Below are 17,475 nucleotides of genomic sequence, written 5' to 3'. Positions count from 1 at the left end.
TGAGGGGCCGTTTACTGATTCAACAAATCTTTATAGCATGAACATCACATGCAGGCCATGGGTTAGATGTTGGGGAGTCAGAGATGTGTGAGAGAAGTGTCCCCATCCTTCCCTTGCTCTGCTCAGTGTCACAATGGAATATAGTCCCAAATGGCTTTCCCTCTGGCTTCTGGGTAGTTTAGGCCAGTGGGAGGCACTGACACATAATGACAGGTAAAAGGGAAGAGATATGCCACGATGTATCTTTTTTCTCCCCCCTTCCCCTCCCCTCTCCTCCCTCCCCTTTCCCTCTTCTCCCCCCCTTCCTTTTCCTTTCTTAATGACAGCTTTATTGAGCTATAATCCACATCCCATAAAATTTACTCTTTTAAAGTATAGAATTCAATGGTTTTTGTATGTTCACAGAGTTATGCAACCATCACCACAATACATTTTAGAACATTTTTTCTCACTCCCTCTCAAGAACCCTGTAATCACTAGCAATGACCGCTCCCCTCCCCTCCTGTCATCGAAAGCCCCTGGCAACCACAAATCTACTTTCTGGCTCTATAGATTTTCCTATTCTGAACATTTCACATAAATAGAAGTATCAATATGTGACCTTCACATCTGGCTTCTTTCAGTTAGTGTTTTCAAGGTTACCTATGTGGTGGTATGGATCCATTCCCCATTCCTTTTTATGGCTGAATAACATTCCATTGTATGGATATGCCACATTTTGTTTATCTGTCATCAGTGGGATGTTTGGGCTGTTTTCCCTTTTAGCTATTATGAATGATGCTGCTATAAATATTTATGTGCAAGTGTTTGTGTGGACATATGCTTTATTTCTCTTGGGTATATACCTAGAAGTGAAATTGTTGAGTCATATGGTAATTATATATTTAACATTTTGACGAACTATCAAACTGTTTTCCAAAGTGACTACACCATTTTATGTTCCCATCAACAATGCGTGAGGGTTCCACATTGTCAACAAAACTTACTATTGTCCATTCTTTTGATTCTAGCCATCCTAGTGGCTGTAAAGTGGTATCTCATTGTGTTTTTTTTCTTTTTTCTTTTTTCTTTTTTTGGAGATGGAGTCTTACTCTGTTGCACAGGCTGGAGTGCAGTGGCACGATCTTGGCTTACTGCAGTCTCCACCTCCTGGGTTCAAGTGATTCTCCTGCCTCAGCCTCCCAAGTAGCTGGGACTACAGGCACATGCCACCATGCCCGGCTAATTTTTGTATTTTTAGTAGAGACGGGGTTTCACCATGTTGGCCAAGCTGGTCTCAAACTCCTGATCTAAGGTGATCTGCCAGCCTCGGCCTCCCAAAGTGCTGGGATTGCAGGCATGAGCCACCATGCCCGGCCTCTTTGTAGTTTTGATATGCATTTTCCTAATGACTACCTATGTTGAGCATCTTTTCGTGCTCTTATTGACCATTTGTATTATTTTTTGAGAAATTTCTATTCAAATCCTTTGCCCATTTAAAAAATTGGGTTATTTATTTTTTATTGTTGAGTTGTAAGACTGCTTTATATATTCTGGTTACAATCCCTTATCTGATACATATCTGTAAATATTTTCTCCCTTACTATGGATCATCTTTTCACTTTCTTGATAGTGTCCTTTGAAGCACAAAGGCTTTTTGTTTTTTAAAACCTGAATCTCTGGCAAAAGAAGCACAAAGTTTTAAATGTGGAGGTTCAATTGATTTATTTTTCTTTTGTCAATTGTGTCTTTGGTGCCATATCTAAGAAACGATTGCGTAATTCAAGTATACAAAGATTTATTCTTATATGTTCTTTTAAGACTTTTATAGTTTTAGCTGCAACATTTAGATCTGATCCATTTTGAGCTAATTGTTGCATATGGTGTGAGGTAGGGATCCAGCTTCATTTTTTATATGGATATCTAGTTTTCCCAGCATCATTTGTTGAAAAGACTATTCTTTCCACCATTGAACTGTCTTAGCAACTCTGTTGGAAATCAATTGATCATAAATGTAATGATTTATTTCTAGACTATCAATTCTATTTTATCAATCTCTGTGTCTGTCCTATGACAGTATCACACTGTCTCGATTACTGTAGCTTTATAGTAAATTTTGAAATTGGGAGTTGTGACTGCTCCAACTTTATCTGTCTTTTTAAACATTGTTTGACTAATCTGCATCTCTCTCTTTTCCATATGAATTTTAGGTTATCAATTTCTGCAATGAAACCAGCTGGGATTCTAATAGGAATTGCATTGAATCTGTAGATCAATTTAGGGAGTATTGCCATTCTAACAAAGTCTTTTGGTCCATGAACATGGGATTTTTTTCATTTATTTAGGTCTTCCTTAATTTCTTTATGCTTTTTAGGCTGCAAGTCTTTCACTTCTTTGTTAAATTTTTTCTTAAGTATTTTACTCTTTTTGATGTGCTTGTAAATGAAATTGTTTTCTTAATTTTATTTTCAAAGATGGCCAAATAGAAGCAGGTATGGGGCATGGCTCTCTCAGAGAGGAACAAAGGGGTGAGTACTTACAAAACCTTTATCTGAAACATCCAGATACTTGCATTGGGACTGATTAAGGAATCAGCTCGACCCACAGAGGATAGAGGAAAGCAGGGCAGGGCAGTGGCCTATATAGGAGCAACACAGACCCAAAGGAAACCCCCTCCCCTCCCCCCACCAGGGAAGTGGTGAGTGAATGTGCAAACCTGGGGAGCGATGCTTCTCCCACCAATCTTTGCAACCTTTGGATCAGGAGATCCCCTGTGAACCCACTCCACCAGGCCTTTGGGTCTTACACACAGAGCTGCATTGGATTATTGGCAGAGCAGCTGCTCAGGCATGCACAGACACCCAGGAGCTTTACATACTCAGGCTCCGGAACCCCAGCAAAGGTGACCACCATTCAGGCAAGGCAGGAGGTCTGTACATACCCCTAGGAAGGAGGCTGAATCCAGGGAGCTGAGCAGCATTGGTCTGTGGGCCTCACTTCCACAGCACCTCACCAGATAAGACCAAGTGGCTTGGAATTCCAGCCAGCTACGGGCAACAGTGTAGCACCTACCTGAGACAAGGTGGAGTTCTGGGGGTGGCTGGGGTGGGGGTGAGGGGCACCACCTTTGCTGTTTGGACGACTCAGCTGTTCCAGCCTGTAGGCTTTGGAGAGTACAAACCCACCAGGTGTGGAAAGGATCCCCCAGCACAGCACAGCTGCTCTGCCAAAACATGGCCAGACTGCTTTTTTAAGCAGGACTCCTATCCATTCCTCCTCACTGGGTGGGTCTTCCCAAACAAGGCCTTCAGCCACTTCTGCCCATTTTCTACAGCCCATAAAATTTTGATCTCTCCCTGGGACAGGGTGCCTGGATGGTGGAGAGGGCTGCCACCTTTGCTGTTTGGGCATCCCAGCCATTCCAGCCTTTCAGCTCTGGGGAGCTCAAACCAACTGGGGGCTGAAAGGATCTCCCAACGTGGCACAGCTGCTTTACCAAAATATGGCCAGACTGCTTCTTTAAGAGGGTCCCTGATCCATTCCTTCTCACTGGGCAGGACCTCCCAACTGTGGCCTCCAGCCACTCCTGTCGATGTTCTCTGGCTGACAGAGATTTGAAGACTTCCTGGGACAGAGCTCCTCGGGGGAGGGGCAGGCTGCCATCTTTGCTGTTTTGGCGACTTAGCCACACCAGTCTCCAGGCTTTGGAGATCTCAAGCCAACTGGGGATGCAAGTGGTACCCCAGCACAGCATAGTTTCTCTTCGGAAGTGTGGCTAGATTGCTTCTTTCAGTGGCTCCCCAATCCTGTTCCTCCTGACTGGGTGAGACCTCCGAAATGGGGTCTCCGGCCATCTCCTACAGGTGTGTTTAGGCCAGCAATAGGTTCATACCTCCCTGGGATGGAGCTCCTAGGGGAAGGGGCAGGTTGCCATTTTTGCTGTTTCACAGCCTTCACTGGTGATACCTCCAGGTACTGGAAAATCCAAAGTGACTAGAGTCTGGAGGGGACCCCCAGCAAGCCACAGCAGCTTTATGGAAAAGTGGCCAGATTGTTAAAAGAAAAACAAAAGAAACCCCAAAACCCCATCCAAAGGTCAGCAACCTCAAAAATCAAAGGTAGATAAGCCCACAAAGATGAGAAAGAATCAGCATAAAAACACTAAAAACTCAAAAAGCCAAAGTGCCTTCTTCCTTCCAAATGACTGCAGCATCTCTCCAGCAAGGGTTTGGAACTGGGATAAGGCTAAGATCACTGCAATGAAAGAAGTAGACTTCAGAATGTGGATAAAAATGAACGTCGCTGAGCTAAAGAAGCAAGTTGTAACCCAATGCAAGGAATCTAAAAATCATGATAAAACAATGCAGGAGCTGACAGCCAAAATAGATATTATAGAGAAGAACATAACTGACCTGATCAAGCTGAAAAACACACTACAAGAACTTCACAATGCAATCAGAAGTATTCATAGAAGAATAGGCCAAGCTCTGCTTGGTCTTTCTCTGAAAGATTCTTCCTCTGAAAGAATCTCAGAGCTTGAAGACTGTCTTTCTGAAATAATACGGGCAGATAAGAATAGAGAAAAAGAATGATAAGGAATGAACAAAACCTCCAAGAAATATGGGATTATGTAAACAGACGGAATCTATGACTGATTGGGGTATCTGAAAGAGATGGGGAGAATGGAAACAATTTGGAAAACATATTTCAGGATATTTACCAGGAGAACTTCCCCAACCTAGCTAGACAAGCAGACATTCAAATTCAGGAAATGCAGAGAACCCCAGTGAGATACTCCATGAGAAGATCATTCCCAGGACACATGATCATCAGATTCTCCAAGGTAGAAATGAAAGAAAAAATGTTGAGGGCAGCCAGAGAGAAAGGCTAGGTCACCTACAGAGGGAAGCCCATCAGACTAACAGCAGACCTCTCAGTGGAAACCCTACAAGCCAGAGGAGATTGGGGGCCAATATTCAACATCCTTAAAGGAAAGAAATTCCAACACAGAATTTCATATCCAGCCAAACTAAGCTTCAGAAGCGAAGGAGAAATAAGATCCTCTCAGGACAAGCAAATGTTGAGGGAATTCATTACCACCAGAACTGCCTTACAAGAACTCCTGAAGGAAGCACTAAATATGGAAAGGAAAAACTGTTATCAGCCACTACAAGAATACACTGAAGTACACAGACCAGTGACACTATGAAGCAACTGCATAAACAAGTCTGCAAAATAACCAGCTAGCATCATGATGACAGGATTGAATCCACACATAACAATACTAATCTGAAGTGTAAATGGGCTAAATGCCCCAATTAAAAGACACAGAGTGGCAAGCCGGATAAAAAACCAAGACCCATTGGTGTGCTATCTGCAAGAGATCCATCTCACATGCAAAGACAGACATAGGCTCAAAAAGACCTTCAAATAGACTTAGACTCCCACAAAATAATAGTGGGAGGTTTTAACACCCCATTAGACAGATCATTGAGAGAGAAAATTAACAAAGATATTCAGGACCTGAACTCAGCTCTGGAATAAATGGACCTGATAGATCTCTATAGAACTCTCCATCCCCAAACAACAGAATATACATTCTTCTAATCACCACACGGCACTTACTCTAAAATTGATCACATAATCGGAAGTAAAATACTCCTCAGCAAATACAAAAGAACTGAAATCATAACAAACAGTCTCTTGGGCAACAACACAATCAAATTAGAACTCAAGACTAAGAAATTCACTCAAAACAACACAACTACATGGAAATTGAACAACCTGCTCCTGAAGGACTTTTGGGTAAATAATGAAATTAAGGGAGAAATCAAGCAGTTCTTCTTTGAAACTAATGAGAACAAAGATACAACATACCAGAATCTCTGGGACACAGCTAAGGCAGTGTTAAGGAGTAAATTTATAGCACTAAATGCCCACATCAAAAAGCTAGAAAGATCTCAAGTTAACAACCTAACATCACAACTAAAAGAACTAGAGAACCAAGGGCAAAGAAGTCCCAAAGCTAGCAGAAGACAAGAAATGACCAAAATCAGAGCTGAATCAAAGGAGATAGAGACATAAAAAAAAAACCATTCAAAATATCAATGAATCCAGGCTGGTTTTTCAAAAAAGTTAATAAAATAGATAGACTGTTAGTTAGACTAATAAAGAAGAAGAAGAGACAACTCAAATAAATACAATCAGAAATGATAAGGGAGATATTACCACTGACCTGACAGAAATACAAACAACCACCAGAGAATATCATAAACACCTCTATATGCATAGATAATCTAGAAGAAATGGATACATTTCTGGACGCATAAACCCTCCCAAGACCAAACCAAGAAGAAATTGAATCCCTGAACAGACTGAAAACGAGTTCTGAAACTGAGGCAGTAATAAACAGCCTACCAACCAAAAAAAGTCCAGGACCAGACGGATTCACAGCTGAATTCCACCAGAGGTACAGAAAAGAGTACCATTCTTACTGAAACTACTCAAAAAAATTGAAAAGGAGAGACTCCTTCCTAACTCATTCTGTGAGGCCAGCATCATCCTGATACCAAAACCTGGCAGAAATATAACAAAAAAAGAAAACTTCAGGCCATTATCCTTGATGAACATTGAGCAAAAATCCTCAACAAAATACTGGCAAACCGAATCCAGCAGCACATCGAAAAGCTTATCCACCATGATCAAATTTGGCTTAATCATCCCCTGGGATGCAAGGTTGGTTCAACATATGCAAATCAATAAATGTGACTCATCACATAAACAGAACTAAAGACAAAAACCGCATGATTATCTCCATAGATGCAGAAAAGGCCTTTGATAAAATTCAATACCCCTTCATGTTAAAAACTCTTAATAAAGTAGGTATTGAAGGAATATACCTCAAAATAATAAGAGCCATATAAGACAAACTCACAGACAATATTATACTGAATGGGCAAAAGCTGGAAGTAAGCCCCTTGAAAATCAGGACAAGACAAGGTTGCTCTCTCTCATCACTCCTATTCAACACAGTATTGGAAGTTCTGGCCAGGGCAGTCATATTCAGGGAAGAGAAAGGAATAAAGTGTACTCAAATAGGAAGAGAGGAAGTGAAACTATTCCTGTTTGCAGATGACATGATCCTATATCTAGAAAACCCCACTGTCTCAGCCCAAAAGTTTCTTCAGCTGATAAGCAAGTTCAGCAAATTCTCAGGATACAAAATCAGTGTGCAAAAATTGCTAGCATTCCTATACACCAAAAACAGGCAAGCAGAGAGCCAAAGCACTCATGAACTCCAATTCACAATTGCCACAAAAAGAATAAAATACCTAGGAATACAGCTAACAAGGGAAGTGAAGGACATCTACAAGGAGAACTACAAACCACTGCTCAAAGAAATTAGAAATAATGGAAACAAATGGAAAAACATTCCGTGTTCATGGATAGGAAGAATCAGTATTGTGGAAATGACAATACTGCCCAAAGCAATTTATAGATTCAATGCTATTCCCATTAAACTACCATTGACATTCTTCACAGAACTAGAAAAAACTATTTAAAAATTCACATGGAACCAAAAAAGAGCCCAAATAGCCAAGCCAACCCTAAGCAAAAAGAACAAAGCTGGAGGCCTGCCTCATGCTACCTGACTTCAACCTGTACTGCATGGCTACAGTAACCAAAACAGCATGGTGCTGATACAAAAACAGACAGACTAATGGAACAGAATAGAGAACCCAGAAATAAGACTGCGCTCCTACAACTATGTGATCTTCAACAAACGTGGCAAAAACAAGCAATAGCGAAAGGATTCCTTATTTAATAAATGGTGCTGGGATAACTGGCTAGCCATATGTAGAAAACTGGAACTGGACCCCTTCCTTACAGCATATACAAAAATCAACTCAAGATGGATTAAAGACTTAAATGTAAAACTAAAAACTATAAAAACTCTAGAAGAAAACCTAGGCAATACCATTCAGGACCAAGGCACGGGCAAAGATTTCATGACAAAGATGCCAAAAGCAGTTGTAACAAAAAACAAAAATTGACAAATAAGTAAATTAAGGGATCTACTTAAACTAAAGAGCTTCTGTACAGCAAAAGAAACTGTCAGCAGAGTGAACAGACAACCTACGCAGTGGGAGAAAAAGTTTTGCAAACCATGCATCTGACGAAAGTCTAATATCCAGCATCTATAAAAACTTAAACAAATTTACAAGAAAAAAAAATTAAAAAGTGGGCCAAGGACATGAAAAGACACTTCACAAAAGAAGACATACATGTGACCCAGAATCATATTTTGAAAAGCTCAACACACTGATCATTAGAGAAATGCAAATCAAAACCATAGTGAGAGAACCTCTTATACCAGTCAGAATGGCTATTATCAAAAATTCAAAAAATAACAGATGCTGGTGATGTTGTGGAGAAAAAGGAATGCTTTTACACTGTTGGTAGGAGTGTAAATTAGTTCAACCATTGTGGAAGATAGTATAGAATTCCTCAAAGACCTAGAGACAGAAATACCATTTGACCCAGCAATCCCATTCCTGGGTATATACCCAAAGGAATATAAATTGTTCTATTATAAAGACACATGCACGTGTATGTTTATTGCAGCACTATTCACAATAGTAAAGACATGGAATCAACCTAAATGCCCATCAATGATAGGTTGGTTAAAGAAAATGTGCTACATATACAGCATGGAATATTATGCAGCCATAAAAAGGAATGAGATAATGTCCTTTGGAGGGACATGGAGGGAGTTGGAGGCCTTTCCTGTGTCCACTGAGACAATTGAGTGTTTTTGCCCTTTATTCTATTAAATATGGTGTATTATATGAATTGATTTTTTTTATATTAAACCAACCTTGAATTCCTGGGATAAATCACTTGGACATGGTATACAATTTTTTTTGTAATGTTTCTGGATTTGGCGTGTTAATATTTTGTTAAGAAATTGTGCATCTATCTTATATGCATCTTATGAGAGATATTGGTCTGTACTTTTCTTGTGATATCTGTATGTGGTTTTGATATTAGGGTAAGTCTAGTTAAATGTTTATCAAACTTATCAATCTTTTTGATATAACAACTTTTGGGTTTGTTAATTTTTCTCTAGTTTTTCCAATTCCATATTTCATTTTTTTCCATTCTAATCTTTATTATTTCCTTCCTTCTGCTTGATTTGGGCTTGGTTCACTATTCTTTTTCTTAAAGTGAAAAGTTTTTTTTAAATTTGGTATCTTTCTTCTTTTAAAAAATACAGGCATTAATAGCTATTAATTTCTCTGTAAGCACTATTTTAGCTGCATCTCATAAGTTTTGGTATGCTGTGTTTTCATTTTCATTCATTTCAAAGTATTTTCTAATTTCCCTTGAGTTCCTTGATTCATTTCCACATACTTATGGATTCTTCAAATTTCCTTCTGTTACTGGTTGTGGTCAGAGAACAGACTTTGTCTGATCTCAATTCTTTTAAATTTTTTGAGACTTGTTTTATGTCCTAACAAATGGCCTATCCTGGAGAATGTTCTATGTATATCTGAGAAGAATATGTATTCTGCTGTTGTTGGGTGGTGTTTTATAGATAGGCGTTAGGTCTAGTTGGTTCATAGCATTGTTCAAATCTTCTGTTTTCTTGTTGATCAACTGCTTAGTTGTTGTATCTATTATTGAAAGGAGGATATTTAAGTTTCTATTATTGTTGAATTATGTGTTTCTCTTATTTCTTGCTTTATGTGTTTCTCTTATTTCTTTGACAATTCTGTCAATATTTGTTTCATATATTTTTAGGCTCTGTTATTTAGGTGCATATATATTTATAGTTATTATGTCTTACTGATGGATTGACTCTTTTTGAAAAATTTTCATCCTTTTTCTTAGAGACAGGGTCTTGTTCTGTCACACAGGCTGGAGTGCAGTGGCACAATCATACTTTACTGCAACCCCAAACGCCTGGCCTCAAGCAGCCCTCCTACCTCAGCCTCCCGAGTAGCTGGGACTACAGGTGCATGACACCATGGTTGGCTAATTTATTTAAACAATTTTTTTTTTTTTGTAGAGACGAGGTCTTGCTATGTTGTCCAGGCTGGTCTCAAACTCCTGGCTTCAAATGATCCTCCTGTCTCAGCTTCCAAAAATGCTGAGATTACAGGCATGAGCCACCACACCCAGCCTGGATTGACCCATTTATCATTATAAAATGTCCTTCTTTGTCTTAATAAACAAATTTTGTCTGAAAGTCTATTTTGTTTTATATTAGTCTAGCATTTTTGAATGACATATCTAATATACATAATACTACTTTTTGGGTGGTATATCTTTTTCCATTATTAGAATGTTTCTTTTCTCTCTGCTTTCATTGGCATCCCAGCAGCAGCTACAAGTCTTTGATTCCAGAGTCCATCAGCCAGCCCCTACCACTGTGGTACCAGCACTTGATAAGTAACCCCCATCATGGTTCCAGCTCCTGCCCCAGTTTCTGGGTTTTGGTAACATAACCTTCTCCCTGTGTCCCTCCAGCTCTAGGGGTAGTGGCAACTTCCTGCAGTTATTAATCTCTGGGTGGCCTTGCCCTCCCTTGTTTGGCTTCAGCTCTTCCATCACCTGTATAACTGGTTCTCTATGTTAAATTTCTTCTGTTTGGAATACCTAGAGTGGCTCTTGTTTGCTTTGACTCTGATTGATACAAGGTGATTACTGTCCCCAAGGAGTTTAAGTTATAGAAGAAGTTAAGGTTAGATCATACCCCTGTTGTCTATGGTTATTATGGTCAAGAGCAAGTCTGACATGGCACTCGACTTCAAACAAGGGAAGGAAACCGAAGATTGCATGGGGCTGAGAGCAAGATGGACAAGCAGGTAGAATAGCTTTCATTCTCTCTAAACTTATAAAAAACATTCCATTGGGGTGTAATGCATGAGCCTAGCTCTTTGGCAGCTGCCCGTGTAGTTTTGGGTAAGTTTCTTGCTCTCTCTAGGCTTCATTGTTCTCAAGTGTAAAGTGAGGTGATTAGACAGCCTAGAAGGACCTAAGCTTTGGCCTTCTGAGACTGAAGTCTGGGACCTTCCCCTGGCACCCAGCCCCTTGCTTAGCCATTCTCCATTATTCCAAATTGCCCAAATGAAGGCATGAGAAATCCTTGCCAAAATTTTGCTTCAGCCCAAAGGTTTTGGTTGCCCTTATCACTGGCTTTTGGAGCAGATTCACCTTTAGGGATATCAGCAATCTCTGGAACTAGGTGGAAGGACTCTAAGAGGTTATACATTGGCAGGTGTGTTGGTAAGAAAGGTCAGGGCAACTTCAGTTTGGAACTATTTCAGAAGCTTTCTGCTGGAGTCCTTTTCCATGTGCCAGATGCACCTTAAAAAATGAGTTTAGGCTGGTGGCTCACACCTTTAATCCTAGTACTTTGGGAGGCCCAGAAGGGAGGATCATTTGAGGCCAGGAGTTTGAGATCAACCTGGCCAACAGAGTGAGACCCTGTCTCTACTAAAAGATAAACAACTTAGCTGGGTGTGGTGGTGAGCACCTACAGTCCTAGTTACTTGGGAGGCTGAGGTGGGAGGATTGTTTGAACCCAGGAGTATGAGGCTGCAGCAAGCTATGATTGTGCCACTACACTCCAGCCTGGGCGACAGAGTGAGACTCTGTCTAAAAGAATAAAAATAAAAATAAAAATGAGCTTAGTGCCAGACCTGTCTGTATTTCAGTCCTGCCTCTCCTATAACTTCTAGGTGACCTTGGGCAAGTCACTTCTCTCTGGTTCTTGGAAGCCCATCCGAAAAGCAATAGGATTAGACCCTACAAACTCTAGGCTTCTTTCTCAGGTTATATGTATAACCTCTTAGAGTCCTTCCACCTAGTTCCAGAGATTGCTGATATCCCTAAAGGTGAATCTGCTCCAAAAGCCAGTGATAAGGGCAACCAAAACCTTTGGGCTGAAGCAAAATTTTGGCAAGGATTTCTCATGCCTTCATTTGGGCAATTTGGAATAATGGAGAATGGCTAAGCAAGGGGCTGGGTGCCAGGGGAAGGTCCCAGACTTCAGTCTCAGAAGGCCAAAGCTTAGGTCCTTCTAGGCTGTCTAATCACCTCACTTTACACTTGAGAACAATGAAGCCTAGAGAGAGCAAGAAACTTACCCAAAACTACACGGGCAGCTGCCAAAGAGCTAGGCTCATGCATTACACCCCAATGGAATGTTTTTTATAAGTTTAGAGAGAATGAAAGCTATTCTACCTGCTTGTCCATCTTGCTCTCAGCCCCATGCAATCTTCGGTTTCCTTCCCTTGTTTGAAGTCGAGTGCCATGTCAGACTTGCTCTTGACCATAATAACCATAGACAACAGGGGTATGATCTAACCTTAATTCTTTTATCCATGAGAATTTTCTTGGTTCTTTAGCTAGCATAGACTCCCCACAGAAGGTCCCAGAGGAATAAGAGTTTATGAACGACTAGAACTGGAGAGTTCGTGGCAGATGTGCCAGGTTGTCAGGGGGATAAAGGGTCACTCCTTGGTTCTGATTTCCTCAGCAGCCTGTGCTTGATGCTAAGTGGTGTTGTCCAACCCAGTCCTGATTCCTCCCTTGACTGTCCTCCGACCCTCCAATTCTAGCTGCATGGACATTGCACACTTGGTCTCAGGAGACTCCAGTTTCAGTTTCTTAGCTGGTTCTCTGAGTGAGGTGATGGGGAATCCCTAGCATTTCTTAGTACTGATTGTGAGCTTCCCCTCTGCATGTTAGCATGCAGTTCGTGACGATTCACTACAAATCTGCTCTTTATGGAGGGACAGTATAGGGGGAGCCCAGTATCACTTTCCAAATCCTACCCATCCTTCGAGGCCCAGGCAGGCCCTACCTATACCACAGTTTGTCCTCTGAACTCTGAGAGCACTTAACTTCAGGGACACCCAAATTGACATTTACATCAAGGGCATGTTAATTATTTTCTATTTTAGAATAGAGTTTGTACTTCTTGAAAACAATATTGTACCATGTAGCTCTTTTTGGTAATCTTTGCATTGCCTTGAATAGTGCTGATTTTAAAATTAGATTTTAAAATATAATTTGGCATAGTTCAATAAGTCTGGGTTTCATGTGCTGTCTTCTCTATCCCACGAGATTCTGTCTCATGTTATTGTTAAGAGCATGTGTGGCATGCCTTGCAAGAAACCTGAAGCCAGCTCCTTGAGATTGCTCCCTCTTTCACTCTGGAGATTCTTAAAAGTCAATGCAAGAATTCTAGAAAGGAAGCCCCTGATGGATGCCAAGGGTGTCATTTGAATGGGCACCATTGTTGCTGGAGAGGATGTGGAGAAATACGAACACTTTTACACTGTTGGTGGGACTGTAAACTAGTTCAACCATTGTGGAAGACAGTGTGGCAATTCCTCAAGGATCTAGAACTAGAAATACCATTTGACCCAGCAATCCCATTACTGGGTATATATCCAAAGGATTATAAATCATGCTGCTATAAAGACACATAAACACATATGTTTATTGCGGCTCTATTCACAAGAGCAAAGACTTGCAACCAACCCAAATGTCCATCAATCACAGACTGGATTAAGAAAATGTGGCACATATACACCATGGAATACTATGCAGCCATAAAAAAGATGAGTTCATGTCCTTTGTAGGGACATGGATGAAACTGGAAACCATCATTCTGAGCAAACTATCGCAAGGACAGAAAACCAAACACCACATATTCTCACGCATAGGTGGGAATTGAACAATGAGAACACTTGGACACAGTGTGGGGAATATCACAGACCGGGGCCTGTAGTGGGGTTGGGGGAGGGGGAGGGATAGCATTAGGAGATATACGTAATGTAAATGATGAGTTAATGGGTGCAGCACAGCAACATGGCACGTATACATATGTAACAAACCTGCATGTTGTGCACATGTACCTTAGAACTTAAAGTATTAAAAAAAAAAAAAAAGAATGGGCACCATTGTGTCCAAGGTGTGCTGTGGATGTAGTTTGTGTCATAAGTGAAGAAGAGCTCTCTGAGTTCATGTTCTCCAATTGGAGTGCCATGGACACTTCAAAGTATCTGTCCAAAGAACATGTTCATAAGAGATGCCAAAAAGCACTGTGCTTGTTTATATCCGGGGCATCTTTGGGCCACTTGGCCTTTAGTCTTCCAAAGACTGATTGCCTTATGGAAGTAGAGACTGTTCAACATGGAATACTTAATAAGCAGGTGCTTAATAAACATTTGATTGATTGATGAAGGGACTTTAAACTTTTCCAAAGGTGCTACCGCTCCCTTTACCCCTGTCTGGAGAATGCCTTTCTTCCTTACTTTCAAATTTCCTTTGTTGGACACTGACTACAGATCCTGGTATCGGCAGTAGCTTGAGTATCATGGCAGAGCAGAGAACATCTTGCTCCTAAGGAATGGACTCTAGGGTACCTGTTTTCACCTGCAGTGTTGTCATTTATTCATTCAACAAATATTTAATGAACACTATGTGCCAGGCGTGGTGCTGGACTCTACAAATACAAAGATGAACACACATGGTCCCTGGCCTTGCCAAGTTTACATAAAGCACTGTGGGTGTATTACTGTGCTCCGGATGCTGTACCAAAATACCACAGGCTGAATGGCTTAAGGTCCAGCAGGGTTGGCTTCTGGTGAGGGCCCTCTTCCTGGTTTGCAGATGGCCACCTTCTCCTTCTTGCTATGCCCTCACATAGCCTTTCCTTGGTGCATGTGTGAGGGGAGAGGGAGGGTGTTCTCTGGGGTCTCTTCTTATAAGAACACATCTTATTGGATCAGGACCCCACCTTTATGCCCTCATTTAACACTAATTATGTCCTTAGAGGTCCTATCTCCAACTGCAGCCATATTGGGGGTTAGGGCTTTAACATATGCATTTAGGGGGGACATAAACATTCAGTTCATAAAAATGAGGCACATGAACAAATGAAAAAGCAATTACCTATAAGCAGTAAAAGCATAAAAACAAGCAGGAGGTAGTATACACTAAATTTAGGATGGGGAGGGAAGGGGATGCAAAGAGAGAGAGGTATGCAGGGGCTTAAACTGGTATTTGCTATATCTACTGGTAATGATTTGTCTTCATTCAAGACCTACAAAAGTCTTCATTGTATTATTCTTTACACCTTTAAGTATTAATTATTTCACAACATTTAAAAAATAATAGAAGACACTATTATCGTGCAATGTAGTAAGAGGTAACTAGGGGGGCATGCTCAACATGCTGTAGGAGCACATAGAAGGGGAATCAGGAAGGGTATAAAAAAGATGGCATCTACAGAGGAGTAGGAGGGGCCCAGGTGCAGAGGGAAGGCAGTGGTGAGTGGTCAGTAGAAGGACCAAGGCCAGGCTGGGAGTGGTGGTCCATGCCTGTAATCCCAGCACTCTGGGAGGCCAAGGTGGGAGGATTGCTTGAGCCCAGGAGTTTGAGTGTAGTCTGGGCAACATGGTGAAACCTCATCTCTCCAAAAAAATCCAAAAATTAGCCGGGTGTGGTGGCGTAGGCCTGTAGTGCCCTCTACTTGGAAGGCTGAGAGGCAGGAGGATTGCTTGAGCCTGGGAAGTCAAGACTGCAGTGAGCTGTGATCAAGCCACTGCACTCCAGTCTGGGCAATAGAGCAAGGCCCTGTCGTGAAAAAAAAAAAAAAAAAAATTACCAAGGCCAGAAGTCTTGCCGGGCTGACCTCAGCAAGCTTACTTTCTCTGAGTTGCTTAATTTGGGAATTCAGAAGACAGGGTGAGCTATACTGTTTAACTTGGCTTTTGGGGTGATGTGGCCTGTGGGGCCAATGTCTGGCCTTTTTTGCCTGCTCAGTGGAGTGGCTGTGTTTGGTACGTGAACTATGCTTGACTTTGGCCATGTCTTTGAAGGCAATCTCTCTGCTGCTGTGGCATCTAGAACAGGTGGTGTTTACGGCGTTTCCCAGAATTGCCTGCTTCCTAGGACTTTACCTTTCCATTTGTCCCTCTATTCATTCATCCAGCATCCATTCACTGAGCACCTACTCTGCCAGGTATTAGGCCAGGTGCTAGGGCTTGAAGGCCCATCAACCTAGTCCTGGGCCTTGAGGAGCTTGACAAGCAATGGAAAATAACATTTCCACATCTGTATGGGCATCCACATCTCCAAGCACATCCTTATACCTCATCTCCTTTAGCCCTCAGGCTGCCCTGTGTAGCAGGTTTCCATTCTATGATTGAGGAAGCTGAGACTTGAAAGGAAAGTGACTTGATATTTGACTCTAAGCTAAGGGGCCTTTCCCACTATGCCAGGCTGCCTTTACTGACGTTGGGCATGGTCGGAAGAGCTGAGACCACGGCTGTCCCCTCTCTTCCTGGGAAAGACACCCTCAGACAGGTCTTTACATCCCATCCTGTTTTACGAAGGTTTCTGAGAATGAGCAGGGAGAAGGACCTACAAGTAACCTTTATAGTCATTCAGTCCAACCACCTCACTGATGACTTGGTTACCCAGAGGATAAAGAAAAGCTTAGCTTACCAGAAACTCCAGCCCCTGTTATTATGAAAAAGAACAGGACAAGTCTTGAGACCCCTAGAGGAGGCCTCTGATCTGGAGAGAATCGACAGGAGCCAGACCCTGAGTCCCCTGGAGGGAGCCAGGTCTGCAGAAGCTCAGAAACTCAGTCCTGCCTTTCTTGCATATGGAGTCCATGGTCATAGTAGCAGTGTCCTGGCTCTACCCAGAGTGTCCAATGGCTTCCTGTCCCTCTGGGCTTGTCATTCAGTGGGCAAAGTCCAAGATCACACCTCTCACTCCTGCCTGCACCTCTTGCCCCTGTTTTATCTCACTTGGGAATAATCTGTTCCCATGTGAAGCCAACGAAAATGAGCCTCCACCAGTGTGGGGTAACCCAACAGGCAGATTTGGTATGGACACAGGGCCCCAGCCAGATGAAGACACCCCAAAGTTGAGAAGAGTTCAGTAATCAGAAAATCTAAAAAGATGCTCTTTTAATTTCAGCACACATGTACATTTTGTGTTGTCTGGTGAGTATTAGGAATTATATTTGGAGAGAGACTGCAATCTTTATAGGGTTCAGGGCCTTTTAAGGTCTTACTTGGACCTTGGACCACCAAGAGGGAAAGGGCCAACAGGTGTGAGGAAAATAAGTTGTGAGGCTGCAGGGAGGAAGAGGATGGCTCACCAGGATGAAGAAAAGGGAAGGAGAGGAGCTCTCAGTGGTGCAACTGGTTAGCGTGTGGCACTTACATGAAAAGGGAAGGAGGGCTGGGCACAGGCTAGCGGGAAGCCTCAGGTCACCCTGACACCTGTTGCCATGGCCCGGTGGCGGTTTCCTGACTTGTCAGGACGTGTGCACAGAGAGAACAATGGGTTTGCCTTGACAGGAAGATGCTTCCTGTTTTGCTGCATGGGTTCATTGTTGGGCATTAAGAGGGAGGGGTCTATGTGTCTGTGTTTTTCGTGTTGCCAAAAGCTCTCTGA

This window comes from Gorilla gorilla, chromosome 4 (genome assembly GCF_029281585.2).
Source record: "Gorilla gorilla gorilla isolate KB3781 chromosome 4, NHGRI_mGorGor1-v2.1_pri, whole genome shotgun sequence".
Classification (NCBI taxonomy): domain Eukaryota; kingdom Metazoa; phylum Chordata; class Mammalia; order Primates; family Hominidae; genus Gorilla; species Gorilla gorilla.
The sequence above is the reverse complement of the archived record's forward strand: the minus strand, read 5'-3'. Positions refer to the sequence as shown.